Here is a 16,968-nt window from a genome sequence, read left to right on the forward strand (position 1 = left end):
GCCGCGTCCCGGCGCTGCGGATCGAGGTGAGCGGGCAGCCGGGGCGGCGGGGATGCGGCGGGGCCGCCCGACGGGGCGGGTGCGGCTGCGGCTGCGGTTGCGGGCAGGGGCCGGCGCGGCCGGGAGCCTGGCGGCCGGTCGGGGGCTGGGGCTGGCCCGACGGGGCGGGGTGCGGAGCCCTAGGGTGCGGGGTGAAGCCGGGCCCCAGAAGGGCTAGACGGGGCGGGCATGGGGCTGGCCGGCGCTGGGGCCGGAATGGTGCTGGGGCCAGGCTGGACGATGCGGGCACGAGACTGGATGGGGCGGGCACGGGGCTGGGTGATGCTGGGGCTAGGCTGGATGGTGCTGCGGCCGGGCTGGATCGTGCTGCGGCCGGGCTGGATGATGCTTGGACATGGCTGAGTGGTGCTGGGGCCGGACTGGACAGTACTGGGGCAAGGCTGGAAGGTGCAGGGGCCAGACTGAATGGTTCTGAGCAGTGCAGGATGGTGCAGGGCCAGGCAAACAAGGAGTTACGTGTGTGTGGAGCAGCCGTTCTCTGTGTATGTGTGATCCCGCTCCCCCCGGGGGGCGTGGTCCCTCCCACCCCGGGGTGTCGGTGCGCAGGGTGAGCACAGGGCAGTGGGGAGGCCGAGGCGTGCAGGTGCTGGGTGCAGCGTGTCAGGGCTCCATGACTGCACAGGGGTGTGCAAGAGCCACAGCAAAGCGTGGCCTGTCGCTGTGTCCCTGGGCTAAACTGCTCTTGCGTGTGTGAGAACCCCAGGCTGTGTTTGTGTCTGTGTGCATGCGTTTGTGAGCCACTGCGGAGCCGGTGTTCGTGTTTGTGCTGGGGTGTGAGCTCCACAACAAGCCTGTGTGTGAGATGCAGAGCTGAGCATGTCCTTGTTTCTGCATGCATGCAAACAGCACTGAGCCTGTGTGTGGGAGCAGCCCCAGCCCGAGCATGTATGTGCATATGTGTGCGTGCTAGTGCATGCTTGTGCACTGCTCTCCTGGTGTGCATGTGTGTGTGCTGGTAGTGATGTGTGTGTTGGTGTGTGTGTGTGTGTGTGCTGCAGGGTGTATATGTGTATTGGTGTGTGTGTGTGTCAGGGGCTATGGCTGGGTTCTGGGCAGCACACAAGCATGATGGAGAGAGCAGGTACATGTGGGGAAGGCAGGGGGGTGAGCACAGTCTGTGAGTACCCATGTGCAGGGCTGTCCACTTCCCCTGTGGGCTGGGGATGGTGTCAGAGATGAACCCCTAGCCCCAGGCTGTCTCAGGGCTCCTCAAAGTGAGAGGGGCTGGGGGCTCCTCCAACCAGCTGCCACCTCCCTGGGGGGCTGCTGGCATGGGTTGCAGGTGCCCCAGGAGAGGGAAGTCGGAGCTCAGCCCTCCCTTCCCTGGTGGCCCCCCTCCTTTTCCTGGCGTGTGGACGGGTAGGGTGGCCAGCCTGCACCTCACCCTCTGCTGCCCATTAGGTTTTGCCTGCACTGGTAAAGGCACTCCTGCTGTGTGCTGGACAAAACTGACCTGGCGGGGCTGCAGGGAAATGAAACCTGCTGGCAGCAAGCAGTGGGGCTGGGCAGGGCCATGCTCTCTGTTCCCACATGGATGCAGCAGCAAGCAGGCCCCCTCTGTGCATCTCTAACACTAGCAATGGCATGGATAAGCACTGCAGCAGTGGCAGGGTTGTTACATTTGTATTAGGTTTTTGGGGGGCAGACAACATGCTTGTGCCCCTCCAGGAGAGAGAACAATCTCCCATGTGGGCCTTTGCCATGACGCAGTTAGGAAACACCAGTCCAGGATGAGGCCCAGGCAGAAGCAGGGTTTAGAGCCTTGTTGCCATCATTTTGATCAGAGTTTGGCACTGAAGTGCCTTTCAGAAGCTGCGCCTTGGTGATCTTCCCACCACCGTGCCACCATCGTGGCGTCAGGTTGGTGCTGGCTGTCCTGTGCACAGATGTGGCGGGGGGCTGGCAGCCCACAGGACCTGGACATCTTGCAGTACCTCCTGCAAAATGGACTCTCAAAGGCTTGCAAATCCACCTCCGACTGCTGCTTCTCCAAGCACAAGTCAGAGCTAGCCCAGAGGCTTCCTGCAGGAAGCTAATGCTTGGTCTGAGCCACCACTCCCGCTCCTGAGACCTGGGGCTGCTTCTCGCACCAGCAGGAATATGGGGCTTTAACAACCTGGGGCTTGGCAGCTGGTGTGTGCAAACCCAGGTCTGATCTCCACAGAAGCTCAGCTCCCTCACTCCTCTTTGTGTACATGACGTACCAGTACAGCTTAAGTGGTGAAGGAATAGAGCAGTTCAAGGGAAACGTGCCACTATGCAGCAGGAGACCTTCGTGCCTTCTTACACCCTCATGCCAATCAAATGGCACTGGGCTGAATTTCACCCTTGGAGCATAAACATCTGGCAAGACAGAAAAAATGTAAATCGAATAAACATCAATAGTAATTGGAGACCTGTTTTGAAATTGATTTGATACCTGCATGCCTCCCAGGCAAGCTTTTCTCATGTTAACCATTGTGCATCTTTGCATGAAAAATGAGGCTTTATTTTCAGACTGGGTAATAGCAGCACAGCATGGACAGAAATGAACACACTGTTTCCCCTCTAATCTGTCCACAATCAGCCTTCACCCAAGCACTGAGCTGATGCTGCAGTCGTCAGAGATGAATAGTCCTGTACCCAGATGGCAGCCTGCTTTCCTTGGTGCCTGCAACATCCCTTTGCCATCCGCAGAGGAGGGGAGCAGCATGTGAGGAGGACCTGGGAGGACCACGGTGCCTGTAGGTGCCCTCGTCCCTGGTTTTGCTGGCCATGTCTTGGGCCAAAGTCATCAGCTTGTGCTTAGTGGCATAAGCCACAGGCGAGGCAGCACCTGTTTGCCAGAAGCTGTGCTGACTTCTGATTTGCTTTTGGCCACAATTCAAGGTGCTGATTATGAGTTCTGAGCTCAGCATGGTTGCTTTTCTGACCGCCTTCCAGCCTGTGTCCGTCCCGCCAGGGGCTGAAGCTGCAGCTGACAGGTGTGCCCCTGCTGGCCAGCTCCGCCAGTCCCTGGCTCAGGCTCTGCCACCCTGGGCAGCCTTTTTGGCCCCCTGGACATGGGTAAGGAGTGCTGAGTCAGACTGGGCCAGGCCAAGCATTCACCTGCCCTGCCCATGGGAGGCTGGCTTGGAGGAGGTGAGTCTCAGCCATCTCTACCGAAAGCAAAGGGGCTGCAGGCAGACCACGGGCTGCAGCCGGAGGATGCTGGGAGGATCATAAGGAGTTATTTTGATCAGGGAGTCAGCTTGATTATTCTTAATTTTGGAGGGTATTTTAGATTTGTGCAGAATTGATGAACATGAAGATTCAGTTCTTCTGCTTAGGGCTGGGCTGGGGGTGTGAGGGAAGTCCTCAGCACAAGCGTCTGTTCAAGGTGCTTTGTGCTGCTGGAATTTGGTTACGTGACAGTGAAGATTTTTACCAATCTCAGCTTGTACTTGATGGTGTGTTCCACTGTCTCTGGCATAAATATGGTTATGCTTTGTAGAATGTATCCGCATTTCACATTTCATAACTGCTTTCCATGTCTTGTTTGGGAGCTTAGCTAGGTTCCTCTGTGGATACCGTCTCTGACAAGAACCTTGCAACTGCTAGCAGTTGTCAGTGGACTCCTTGTGTGAATTTGCATTACGGTTTTGTGTGCTCAAGAAAAAGGGCATCTCTTGCTTGTAAAGGCATTATGCAGGGAAAGTTCCCACAAGGCTGGACTCTAACATGCCTGCTCTGCTTTTACTCAAGCTCTCATGGATGTCGTCCCTTCCTGGCTCTAATGGCTGTCTGGTGGGCTTAGATCATGGGCTGTCAGGAAAATTTTCTTTCTTGAGAGCTTTCTCTGAATGAGGCCTGGCTCACTGCAGCTCTTTCCAGCAGCTTGAAGGAAGCACATTTCAACTTCCAGAGCTGCTGTGGCAATCTCCATGGTTCCTGAAACTTTATGTCCTCTAAGGACAGAGGGGATGTGTGACAAGCAGCCACAAACCTACACTCTGATGGCTGCAGGATCATTTAGGCATGTCCCCTGCATCTGGCTCCTGCATTCTCTGGCAGGGCATGGACCCTTCTTCACATTCCTTGGGCAACTCTCACATGGAGGGACCCTGCTCCCTCAGGTCCCCATCAGCTGCATTCGGGTTTGGTACCCCCTTTCTTCTCCAGTGCTGCCTATAGATAAGTCACTGAGTAGCTGGAGAGCTCTGCTGGGAGGGATCCAGGAGCTTTGAAGAATGGTGTTGACACTTGCAGGTGGGCAGAGATCTACCCTGTGGGCAAGGAAGGTAGCTAGCAGCCAGTGTGTGCATAAAATATGTACAAGGCAGATGTATGTACTCAGCACTGGCTTAACCCTGCATTGAAGTGGGAGCAGTATGAGACCAATGACAAATGTAATGGAAGTTCCTTTACATAATATTCATAATATTATATGACACATATATATTCATAATATTATATATTATATGATGCGTAATATTCAAAACCCTCAGCCATTTGTCGCAATGTGCCCTGGCAGGACAGGGGCCACCCACATAATTTTCCTTGCAAGGTGATAAATGTATGACAGAGCAGCAGTCCAGCTATTCCCCTCACTGTGCAGCACTACGGCTGGCTGGCATGGCCGGGATGCCTGGACACTGTCCCACCCTCTTCCTCTCCATTTGTCATCCCCCTCAGACATGGCAGGGTATTTTCTTCATCCACATCATCTCAGGGCCTTGGTAGAGGAGTAGACACTGGAGGTGGGTTATTGAATTGTCACGTTTGGTGTCCAGGATGGCCCTGATGATGCCCAGGGCTTTGCAGGGAGCAGCTTCCCTCTGTGCCATGTGCACTGCAAAAAACATGTGACAAATGTCACTGGATATTTCAGGGGACCTGCTTGTGCCTGAGGAACTTCAGCTGCTCTTGTGTGAGAAGCCCCTCCACTCCCGGGGAGCACAGGGAAGGGCTGGCTGTGTGTATCGGGCTGGTCCAAGTCAGTCTGAAGTCCTCAGCTGCAGAGACAGGGAGCCTCACTGTTTTCTTTGGAAACATCCTTTGGGTGCTAATGCTTTCCACCATCTTCTTCTCCATCCCCTCCAGCATCTCCAGGGCCTGTACAGACCATGTCACATCCCTGCCAGCCACAGCTGTCGCCCAGCCAGTGGGATGTTCCAGCTGCCCCAGGACAGCCCGTCCATAAGGCATCCTTCTGTCCTTGTGTCCTGGGTCCCCTACCCTCGAGGAAGGGCCAGGCAGCTGCCAGCTCTGCTGATGGCTGGGCCTTCCCCGTGAGGCTGCTGGGACTGGCACCATGGGGGGCAAGGGCCATGTCCTGCTGCTCCATCAGCAGAGCAGCACCCCATGAGATATTTATAGGCTCCATAATGTTATTCCCCTGCCAAACTATTACTGAAATAGGCTCAGTGTGTGTCATAGGAGAGAGGATTTTAATGGCACAGTTTCTTCACTGCAGTTGATGCTCTCTCACCATTTCCTTCGTCTGATTAATCCTTTTGAGATGGAGCAGCTAAGAGGGGATGGCTAGTCCTGTGCCTTGGGGGCTATTCAGCACCTTGTTTGCCACACTGGCCTTCGTGAAGTCTCGAGACAGGCAGCCCAGGCACATATTCCCCACCAAGGGATGGCTGGGCAGGAATAGGGCACCTGAGCTCTTCAGCCATTCTCTGGGTCTGGCCAGGCATTGGCGTCTTTACTTGGTTGTCCTGGTCCCAGAGGGTCAGAAAGGTCTGTCTGTGGGGTTTGAGCCCTGAAGGCAGCATGCTGAGGAGACAGCAGCCCAGCACATGATGTGCAGCAGCACAGGAGCAGAGGTGGCCGTGACTGCCTTGAGGTTGTGGGCTCTGAGCCATGGGGAGCTGCATGATGTGGGAATGGGAGGCTTTTAGACACTGGGGCTCCCTGAGGCTTGGAAATGGTTGCTGCTTGGGACACTGGGAGGAGCAGCTCTCGTGTAGCTGGTGGCCATGAAACCCTTCTTCTTGAGATCCTGATCTCTCCAGCTATAAGCTGGGGACAGAAACCTCTCTAACCCATTGCTCCCAGTCCCTGGTGGTGTCTGATGCTACCCACATGTGACACAGGCAACCACCTCTCCTGGGGATATGGGGCTGGTGGCTTGCAGCTGCCAAGCACTGGGCCCACTGGCCATGGCCACCCCGCAGTGCCGCTGACAGCACAGCAGACAGGCCCTTGCAGAGACAGATTGGAAACTGAGAACCAATGCGCTGAAGAAAAATGTCCTTCCCACACAGCCCAGCCTGTCCTCCTCCCTCCCCCAGCAATGCTGCTGGCGAGCTGCAGCCATGCCAAGCCAGAGCACTGGGGACCTGGTGAAGTGCTGGTGCCTGTGGGAAGGAGAGAGCCAAGGGCAAGGGCAGGGAGCACAGATGGAGCAGGCAACCTTGAGAAGGCTGCTCCTGTGATGCAGTAGGCACCTCCTGGAAGAAGCACCTGGGGCTCTGCAGGCCTCCCTCTGCCTCCTAGCTCAGCAAACTGCCTTTCGGTTGAGGTTGCTGTGGATGAGGCACTGGAGGTGGCTGTGTGGCTCTGGAGGCTGCCTCTCTTCCCTGCCCTCCTCCTGCCCACCGATCTTTTACCTCCACCTTTGCTTGCACCTTTGCTAGTGGCCAGCTGGGCCCCTCATCCTTTCCTCCCCAGTTATTTTCTGGATGGTTGTTCCTCTCCTTCCATTGGCTGTATATCCTGAGATCAAGCGCTGAGTGCTCTCCTCCTCCTTCTTGCTGTGTTGTCCCCTAGGACAGACCCATTCAGCTTGCTCCTCCTCCTCCTTTTCCACTTCATTAATTAGTCTCTTTGCACTAAGAAGTAGCTGCTTGGGACCTGGGAAGACAGGCTGCACTGGGGACAGCAGTGGGGCAGCCACCAACCCAGCTCCCATCAGGATCTAGGCTTTGGGGTGCTGGGTGCTGGCTTGGGGTGCCACTGTGGTTGCCCAGTGCTGGCCAAACCTGGCACTGCCTGTGCAGGGCTGGAGGGAGGTGGCAGGCAGGGAGTGCTTTGTGCTTCTCACCTGAAGTTGCAGGAGGTAAATGAGTCAGTGATAGGCAGCTCCCAGCTGCTCCACTGTGGTTTTGTACCATCCCTGTGGAGTGCAGAGCTCCCCACACTGCTTCAGGGCTTCTCCATCAGGGTTGTCCTGGGGTGTACAGCCCCTGGGATGCCCTCCCAGCTCCATCCCCACTGCAAAGCTCTGTGTGGCCATGGAAGCTCCTGCAAAGGCCCCTGCATCTCACAGGGGTCTTTCCACCAGTCTTGGTGGGCTTTGGATCCAGTGGGCTCTGTGGCGGTGTGCAGCAGCCTCCAGACCCTCTCACCCAACAGCTGGTGCTGCAGCCTAGGATGTGCTTGTTGGCAGCAGAGGGGTCTGTGCAGCAGCTGTATGTGGTTCAGAGCTTTCTTAATGAAAATGACTTTCAATGCACATTTTGTGGGCAAAATGTTTACTTCACCATGTCTCAACACTCTCCAAAACCTGAGAAACAGAGATGGTTTCTTCTCAGTGGGGAGGGAGGCTCTTGTTGTCACTCTCATATACACTCACAGTGGCTCTTCTTTCTCTTCCGTCCCACTTTCCTCCTCCAAAAGACTTCAAACACTTTATGGAAATGTTATTTTCTCCCCAAACTGTTGCCTTTCTTCTGCATTCTCACCAAGCAGCCTGCTGGCTTTCCCTGGGCTCTGCTCCCAGCGCAGGCAGTCGCAGCCATCCCACAAGTGAAACGTCAGTGACGTCCCTGTGGTGACAGTGCTGAGCCTGTGGAAGGGGAAGGTTCTGGGGTGGGCTGCCAGGGGCTGGGCCGCCTGGTGAGCTAGCAGCACACCTCCCTTTGCTTCTGCTGGGGCTGATCCAATACCTCTAGTCACGATTAAGGAAAACCCTCCTTCCACCATCCAGCCATGCTCTTCAGGACGCCAAGAAGGTCCTGCTCACCAGAAGCACAATTGAAGACATCCACAGCCCTGTCCACAGCTGGCCTTCCTTGGCAGCTGCCCTGCCCTAGGGTGCTGTGCACAAGCCTACTCCTCTTGCACATGCCCAAGCATGGGCTTCATCCAAGGGTCCTGCAGGAAGGGACAGGGCCTGGAGACAGGCTGGAGGTGGGCTGGAGCTGAAAAACCTTTTGTTGTCTTGCACGAAGGGGATTGACTCACTGCTCTCCCGTGCTGTCATAAGCAGATGGATGATTTAATCACCTAGCAACCAAAATAACGTCAGGTGAGGAGTGCTACCCCAGCTGCTCTCGGCCCACAGCCCCTCCATCAGCCTGGTGGCAGGGTCCAGGCAACCTCCAGCCACACCCCAGTCCTCGGGCTGCCCTGGGCTGAAGTTAGCAGGGAGCCCTCTCCTGTCTGCCCCACCACAGCGCAGTGCAGGGCTGTGCCATGCATTGCACATGCAACTGGCAGCCCAACAGAAGAGGTCCCCAAAGCCATGGCTGGAGTGGAGTGCACAGGGCCATGAGGGGAGCCCCCCAAGGCCAGCTCCTGGGAAGGCTGAACATCCTGCCAGCATCCACAGAGTGGCCAAACCTCCAGCACTATTTCAGCAGGTTTCTGACTATCTGGAGCATCCAGAGGTCCCTAATGAGAAGAGGGTGGCTGGTGATGGATGGGATCCACAAACCTGTTGGGACCCCCTTGCCTGCATGCACTGCTCCAGTGCCAGCCCTGAGCACCTTTGGCTCCTGCCAGGTCCTGTTGCCTGGCACCTTCAAAGGGTGAGAATAACCCTAGGAGCCAGTGTGTTTCTTCAGCTTCTTCTGTTAAGGACAGGGAGGTATTTGCCTCCCCGGCCCATGCTCATGGCCAAGACTTGATGCTGTCACCCCTATCCTGAGATGTCTGGTACCTCCTGATGGCTTCAGCCAGGCTCTTGGCATGAGCCATTCACTACAACCCATCCTGGCCCAAGCTGGGGCTGCAGGTGACAAGACTTCATGGAGCAGATTCTGAGCTGAGAGGGATAACAAGTGCTGGGCGGGGAGAGGGCTGCCACAGCCTGACCTGGTGAGGCTCAGAGGTGGAAATGAACATGTGGCTACTGGCACCATGTGCAAGGTGAGGATGCATCTGCTCAGGCTATGAGCACCATCTTCCTTGTGCATTCACACTGCAGGACTGCCCAGGACTCTTTCCCTGAGTACCTGATGCTTGGACCTCTGTGTCAATGTGAGATTGCTCCCAGTCCTGGGCTGGAGGGTGGGATGGGGCAAGGCTGCGTGATGAGTTGCTGACCTAGTCCCATGCAACCATCTTCCTCCCTCCACAACAGCCAGTAGATGTCTGGACTGGGGATTAGGTTGTGCCTCACTGCCTCCTGGACATGGAGATGTGGGTGGTGGGGAGCAGTTACTCCCCTCCTCCAGATGTATCATCCCAAAGGATGCAGGGCCACCATGGCACCTGGGTTAGGGACAGGCTGGCACGAGCATTGCAGCTGCCAGAGGCCATGTAAATAGGGCACCCTGTCTCTCAGATCCTCTTTGTGGGACAGAGCTGATAAAATTAGCCGATATACCCTGTTCTGTGCAGCACGCTGAGGAAGTCTCTGTGCCACCATGGCCCAGGGGAGCCAGGCAGCCCTACTTCGGCGCCTGCTTGCCCCAGTGAAGGTGAGCCACTTCCAGGCAACAAGTCCCAGTCAGTTTGCTCCCTGTGTTAACTCCAAGAAGTCGTGGATCTAGGCAACCATGTCCTCTCTCCTTTGCTTTGGGACTTGGCAGCTTTGGTAGACTCTGCTGACTTACGAGAGAGGCTGATGAGGTGATGCTGGCTGGAGCTGAGCACAGATCAGCACCAGAGACTCTACACAGGCTTATCCAAACCCCTGTGGGTGAACTAGGAAGGGTTATGTATGACATTATGTCACATCCCAAACAGCATCTGCTTTGCCTCTGGAGTTCCACGTCCCTGAAAATATGCATGCAGCCATTCTGGAGTAGCTCCAGAAGTGCAGACTCCTGGTAGCATGTGCTCCTGTCTGAGTCTGATTGGGATCTGTGAGTGCTCCTCATGGAGCTTGATCTAGGAGCATCCCTTGTGTTACCTCTGCCACAGTCTGCCTCAGGAACAGCCCAAGTCTCTACAAACCCAGGCAACTTTCAGACAGAGAAAAGGGTTTTGAATCCTGTTTCCACAAATACATGTTTATCCTGGTCTACTGGTTGACACTGGAGAAGTAAAGCTGCTTTAACCTCCCTGTCTTAGAAGGGTGTAAAGGGTTGTTTACATACATCAGATGAGGTGCTCAGCTCTTCAGGCTGCTCTCCACAGGAGTCAGGCCTGGTCTCCTGTCTGAGGACAGATTTATTAACTCTCTCACTCAGAAGCAGTCTCCACACAGCATCACTGCCTGCTTCTCTAGCAGGTCAACCATGGCTCCTGGGTCACTCTGGCGGGACAACTGAGTAACCCCCATGCACAGAAGACAAGCTGTGCACCGACTGCCGCAGCACTGCCCATCCCATTCCACCCCCTCTGGGGTGCAGGCGCACAGTTGGGATGGAGACTGACAGGACCCTGGTCAGGAGCAAACAGGGTCCGGCTCTGCTCATCCCTGCAAGCTTTTGCAGCCTCCCCATGGAGATGTTTCAGCTGCACTGGGGAGGATCACAGCAGTCTCTCTCTCTCCAGACATGCTACATGAAACAGTGACTGACTGTCCTGAGCAGGGCTTTGTCCCCTTCCCACCAGAGAACATTTGCCTCAGTTTATTGTCTGGGCTTAGGCCTGGTGGGAGAGAAGCAGTCCCACTGTCAGCAGCTCTAGCAGACAATGTGGGCCACAACCACAGCTGCTGTGCATGTCACCACCAAGTCCAGGAGGACATAAACAGTGGGAGAAAAGAGGAGTGAGAAGGGCAGTTGTTTTGATGTTTCCCCCCTGGGCAAGGAAATGACCCCATGAGGGGAATAATGGGACTTTTTTCCATTAGAAGAAGTCACGGCACATTGTGGCCTTCAGGGAACCCCACGCTGGTGCAAGGAGGGGCCCTCACTCACCTCTGGCCCTGGGAGGTGCAGTGCTGGCAGGGTGCCTTGGGTGAGCCAGGTGCAAGCAGAGCCCTCCTGCCTCAGTGCTGGCACAAGGACATGTCTGAGCATGGCTTGTAGCAACCCTCAGTGGGCCCCAGAGCAGAACGGACAATAGGAAACACCAGAATTTCCCCTGTCCCACTAAGTCAGCAAAGAAGGGGTGGGAGCGGGGCTGGGTGCTGCTGGTGGCTTCCATGGCGCGTGGTCTGGCCTTGTACTTCCCTCAGGATGGACAGGGCTGGAGGGAAAAGACATATTTGATTGCAGAGCCAAACTGGTCAGATACCCAGCCTGGGAAACCTGTCAAGGGGGTCCTAGTGCTCCACAGCATGCAGGCAGTGGGTGTGTGCAAGCCCACTAAGGAGGGCCCCTGGCCCCATCCATCCCTGATGCTCAGTGCAGTTGCTGGCCCAGCACAAAACCCACAGAGACCCAGCGTGCATCACCTTTGTGAAAAAGAATGTCCTTTTCATTGCCACTGCCATTCCTGGTCTTCCCTCTTCCTGCAGATGTGAGAGGATGGCTTTTTGGTCAGCTTCATGTGTTTGTGTAGAGTGGCTCTGTCCTTTCCTCCAGGCAAGGCAGGCTGGCCTGTCCAAGGCACTGCTCCCCAGGGCACCCCGCTGTCTTCTGGCACCTTCACTTCAGCAGCAGATACAGGGGAGTTCAAAGGAGTTAGAATAAGGAGGGAGGAAAATCCAAACCTGTGGATTTCAGGAGTGTTACCCTGTATCTGAAGAAGGCTGTGACTCTCCTGTTCCCCTTAGTGATGGGAAAGACCAAGCCTGAGAAGGAGTCAGTAAGTCTAATCCAGGCCACCCAGACCCTGCTCCACCAGTAACTGGAAGCGTCATAGAAAAGAAACTCTGCTGGCAAAGAAGACAAGGGCCTCCTGGTGGATGGAGCCCAGATGGTCTGATGGAGTGGTGCATCCTTCCCTGGAAAAAATCTAACCGAGATTATTGGATTTCAATGAGAAGGATAAGACCCAAAGACTGCTGAGCAGAGCAGGGGTGAGGCATGCTCTCCCCTAGGCTTCCACATGGCAGGACGAGGACTGGCAAAGACATCACCTGCAAGGGAACATGGCAGAGAGCTGGAAGAGCTGAATACCACTGTTACTCAGTCTAGTAATACCTTAAACTGTCCAGCTTCATCTCTGCAGAGAAGCTGCCTCTCTGTGGGTGTTGGGGCTCTCACCCAGATGCTGCACACTCAGAAGAGAGATGGTCTCCCACCAGCCAGAGGAGGGGACAGGCTATGCAGGGTAGGAGAGCTTCCTGGGGCACCACCAAGCTGGGACTTGGATCGAGTCCCATCAGGGTCATACTGGGGTGGAGGGGAGGAGTATGTCTGCCTTTGTGCCTTGAGCGTGTGGGTAATGCTTTTGAGGTCTGTCTCTCTCCTATGGCAAGTCTTTGCATGCAGCTTGGAGCCCTTCTGGAGGCAGTTGAGATGGTGGTTATGTACTTATCAGTGGTTTGGGTTTTAGAAGGGGTGTGATGCTGGGGAGTGTGAGTCAGCACTGTTGGGCGCACCATCTTTTGGATGGCTTTTGGGAAGGAAAAAACTGTAGAGCAGCTCCTGAGATGGTCCTAGACTCACTTGATGTACTATTTGTCTTGGAGCAAGGAGCCCAGGAGAAAGGAACCAAGTCCCATAAGGATCTACATAGGAAATAATGACTCTAAGACCCTGACTAGGGACAGCAAGTGCTCCTGTAGGGGCAAGACCATTTCCACTGTCCCTCCTTGTCTGGACTCAGAATCACAGAATCACAGAATCATCTAGGTTGGAAGAGACCTCCAAGATCACCTAGTCCAACCTCTGACCTAACACTAACAAGTCCTCCACTAAACCATATCGCTAAGCTCTACATCTAAACGTCTTTTTAAGACCTCCAGGGAGGGTGACTCAACCACTTCTCTGGGCAGCCCATTCCAGTGACTAACAACCCGTTCAGTAAAGAAGTTCTTCCTAATATCCAACCTAAACCTCCCCTGGTGCAACTTTAACCCATTCCCCCTCGTCCTGTCACCAGGCACATGGGAGAACAGACCAACCCCCACCTCGCTACAGCCTCCTTTAAGGTACCTGTAGACTCCAGTCACTGTCTAGAGGAAGTGTTCAGAGAAGTCTCCACACACATGATGGGTATCACCCAAGACACGTGCATGAGTGCAGCCTCAAGCCCTGACTTTGGCCTCGGGGATGGAATTGTCCTCTTTGGGGTGCAGTCAGGCCTGGCTGCACACACAGGGACTGTGTTGCTCCACAGCCCTCAGGGTGTCCCAGCAAAGTGCAGAGGGGGCCAGGCTGGGCTTTCCTCTTGCAGTCCTTCCCCAGTCAGAGCTGCTACTGCCCTGCAACCTGCAGCCCTGTGGAGAAGGAGACAAGGGGGGAGCTCCAGGAAAGGCGGGAACAGCCTGCCGCACTTGCTGTGCCCCTATGGGACTTGGCAGCAGGAGGGCAGGAGGGTCTGTGTCCTCCTAGGGACAGCACAGGTGGCTCCAGCCTGGCACCAGGCTGCCCTTCTCTCAGAGCAGTGTCAAGATTCAACGTGTTTCCCTTGCCTTAGATTGGCTCCTCTAAGAAGGTTTTAATTTTGTTAAATAAAGTAATGGCAGCAGGGATAGGAGCCAAATGGCCTGGAGACATCCTGGAGAGCCAGATGAGATCTGCAGCAAGGCAGGGTTCCCTGCAGGAGCTGGGCATCCAGCAGAGCCTCCCAGGGAGAGAGGGAGTGGAACTAGTGGTGTGGGCCTGGGTTTGCTGGCATGGAGCAGATGCAGCTCCATGCTGCCGTGTGATTGCAGCACTTCCCTGCCTTCAGAGCAATTTCTAAATGGCTGCTAAGCATCACTGTCAGAAGCATGCCTATCTTCCACTCCTAATTAGTGGATCAGACAGTAATTTGTAATCCTTTTGAATAGGACTATCTTACTGGAACCTGGGAATGACATGGGGGAGGGGAGGGCAGAACAGAACAGAACAGAACAGAGCAGAGGTTGCTCCAGCAGGCAGGGCTGAGAGGAGTGGAAAGCAGAAGGGCTTTCTTCAGCCCCCTTGGTGTGCACAACTATCACTGCCTCCTGCTTCTGTGGTCCAATGCACCTTCCTCTTCCTTCTCTCCTCTCCAGAGTTTTGGCATTTTCATTTCTCTCTGTGTGAAGTAATCAGTGTGGCAGCCCTAGTGGGCTCACCACTCAGCTCCTGCTCCCCATCAAGACTGGTGGTGCTGCAGGGAGGTGCACCCGGCAGGAGCTGGAGCCCCGCACCCATGGCCAGGCAGCTGGTCACAGCTGTGCCCGGTCAAGGAAGGCAAACCTGCAACCCAGGCAAACCCAGTGCAAACCTGCTCCTGTGGGGCTGGGAGCAGGTCTGGTCTTTCTTGTGCTGGCTTGCATTTTGCATTTTCAAGGGTAAGGATAAGATGGCACCTGGGAGAAGAAGCAGCAGCAGCCAACAAGCTGAAAAATAAGATGCAAAGAGTCTGAGCTCAAAGGGGCTTGGGAGAAGGTATGAGGGCAGTGTATGGGTCTGTCGTAGATGGGCAGCGGGTGATGGCTCCGGGCTAGCATGGAGACGGGTTGGACTGGCAGCAAAGTGCAGCAAAGGAAGAAGAGGCTTGGTGTGATGGCCACAGCCAGTCCCAAGTGTTAACAGCTGTGTGGCCTTACTCATGCTCCAGGGGGTCAGAAGAGGTTGGGATGGGAATGGAGGCTCACAAAGGGAGTGCAGCAGTTTCTGTGCATGTGCTAGAGCAAGGGAGGGGAGGGCGGCTGTGCTGGAAGTGGGGCTGGGCCAGGGAGGTCTGCAGGCATGGGGTGACAGCTGGTGTAGGGCTCACGGGAAGCTATGGTTGACATCAGTGGTAGGCAGGAGTGGGGCTTTGTGTAGGCTGAGGGGAGCAAGGAGTAGTCTTGCTGTGCTGCATGCAGCACTGACTACATTATGTGTGGCACTGAGCAACTCCTTGCTGTTGGTTGGTGTCTTTAGCATCAATGAATCTGGTAAAAGCTTATCTGTCCTGAATGCATTAACCTTTATAAATGACTTAATGTAAGGTACAACCACAAAGAAGGAGAAGGGTCATGGGAGTGGTGCAGACGCATTCAAGTTGTCACCTTGGGCCCCAGTGGCATGAAGATCCTGGTCCCAAGGGCCACAGCCTTGCAGGAGCAAGTGCCTGGGGGGCAGACGGGGGAGGGAGAAGGGGGAACAGAGCTGTCCCAGGTCATGGAGCAGAGATCTTGCTAGACGAAAACAGCTACTACCAGTGACTTCAAGGAACACCGCTTCTCTACTGCATTTCTGCAGCCTTTAGAAGAAAGTGTTTATAATAGCATCAGTGACTCACTGAGCGCTCTTTACTCACCAGTTAATGACTGAGCAGAGTTCCAGTGCTCTTAGTGATTTTGGCTTAAATACACTCAATCCTTCTTTCAGATTTCCAATAATATCTGAGAGTGGTCTTGGGCATTCAGAGAGTGCAGGAGATAAGCACACAGAAAAGGAGAGCATCTTCTTACCCCAGTGTCAGCACCCCAGCTCCTGTGATGTTGAGGGTCTGCATCAGAGCTCTAGCTGTCTAGCAGAGCTCAGGTGTCTGTGCCAAAGTTTCTGTGCTTTTTTCCAAAGGGTCTAGGGAGGAAACCATGCAGGGCCAGTGCCTCTGCCCAGATGGAAGGACTGGGGATGGGGTGGCTCTCACCACCCTCTCCACAAATGGGGGCAGCTGCCTCTGGCTGGAGATGCATGGAGGATGGCTGGGGAGGTGAATAAAACCTATTTGCAAGGATGAACACCAAAACCTGAACGTGTGACTTCTGAAGTCTCTGCATACGAAACTGCCTGGCCTTCCTGCCAAATCACTTTCTTTTCCTTTTGCCACAAGGAGCCTGTCCGCTGCATGCCAGCCAGCACAGTGCCAGTGACCTTCCTTGTGCCATGACTGCTGGCTGCTCCTGCACCCACCTCATACTGCTGGGCTCTTGCCCCCGGCCTGCCACACTACGCTACCAAAGCAGAGAATTATGAAGCCAGGGTGAACAAGTGCTTGCAGGTAATCGCAAACCTGTCATCACTGTCATGGTTTTTGCCCTCCAACCTGCCATGTTTGTCATGCTCTTCAGGTTTGGTGGCCCCAGGCACACCAGAGTCAAACCCTTCCCAAGTCCTCTCTCTTGGTGCAGCTCTGAATAAAGCCACTTTGCATGAAGGAGCAGCACTGACATCAGCAGTGGCACTGATGAGATAGACCACAGGAATGGTGCCGTCAAAACTCTTTCCCCTTGTGTGCCTGCAGCACACACAGATCCAGTTCATGGGGGACCGGGCTTGGATGGATGCAAGGGCTGCTCTTCTCTGCCATACACTCACCTGGCCTGTTGTGAAGCCAGGATGTGAAGATGAAAGTAAGACTGATGCTCAAGTGCCTGGGATGGGGAGGGTAAAGGAGATGGTGAGGGTGAGCTCTGGACTGAGACCAAGAGCCAAGGAAAGGGCCCCATGTCTGCAAATAAACTTTGCCCCCATCCAGACCTCCTCCTGGGGTGGTTCCTGCCTGTGACAGCCTCAAACTGTGCCCTGAACCCAGCCAAAGACTATGCTGAGGAGTGGATGGGACCCTGGGGCTGGGGAGGTTTCCTGGAGTCTGGCAGCTGGCCGTGGTGCTGGAGGGGGCTCACACTGTATCCTAACCAGGCATGTGCCAGTTCGTATGGACCAAGGAAACCCTTCCTCGGCCAGAGGACTGAGGAAGAAGGAACAGTGTGGGAGCTCAGGGGGGCTTTTCAGACACCTGCTCCAGGGAGCAGCTCCTCAGGAGCCACTGCCTCCGGCTGAGCACAGTTCATGCTTAGGGCTCTTT

General features: G+C 55.1%; 1 protein-coding gene across 5 annotated transcripts in view; it reads left to right on the top strand.

The window, feature by feature from the left end:
- The window catches only part of DLGAP4 (DLG associated protein 4), a 182,847-nt gene continuing 165,879 nt past the window's right edge, over window positions 1–16,968 (top strand). For all 5 annotated transcript variants that reach the window (XM_035344314.1, XM_035344315.1, XM_035344316.1 and 2 more), the window contains exon 1: window positions 1–26. The gene's annotated coding sequence lies outside the window, so the exon portion shown is untranslated. The remainder of the gene's footprint in view (window positions 27–16,968) is intronic.

This window comes from Oxyura jamaicensis, chromosome 20, assembly GCF_011077185.1.
Source record: "Oxyura jamaicensis isolate SHBP4307 breed ruddy duck chromosome 20, BPBGC_Ojam_1.0, whole genome shotgun sequence".
Taxonomy (NCBI): domain Eukaryota; kingdom Metazoa; phylum Chordata; class Aves; order Anseriformes; family Anatidae; genus Oxyura; species Oxyura jamaicensis.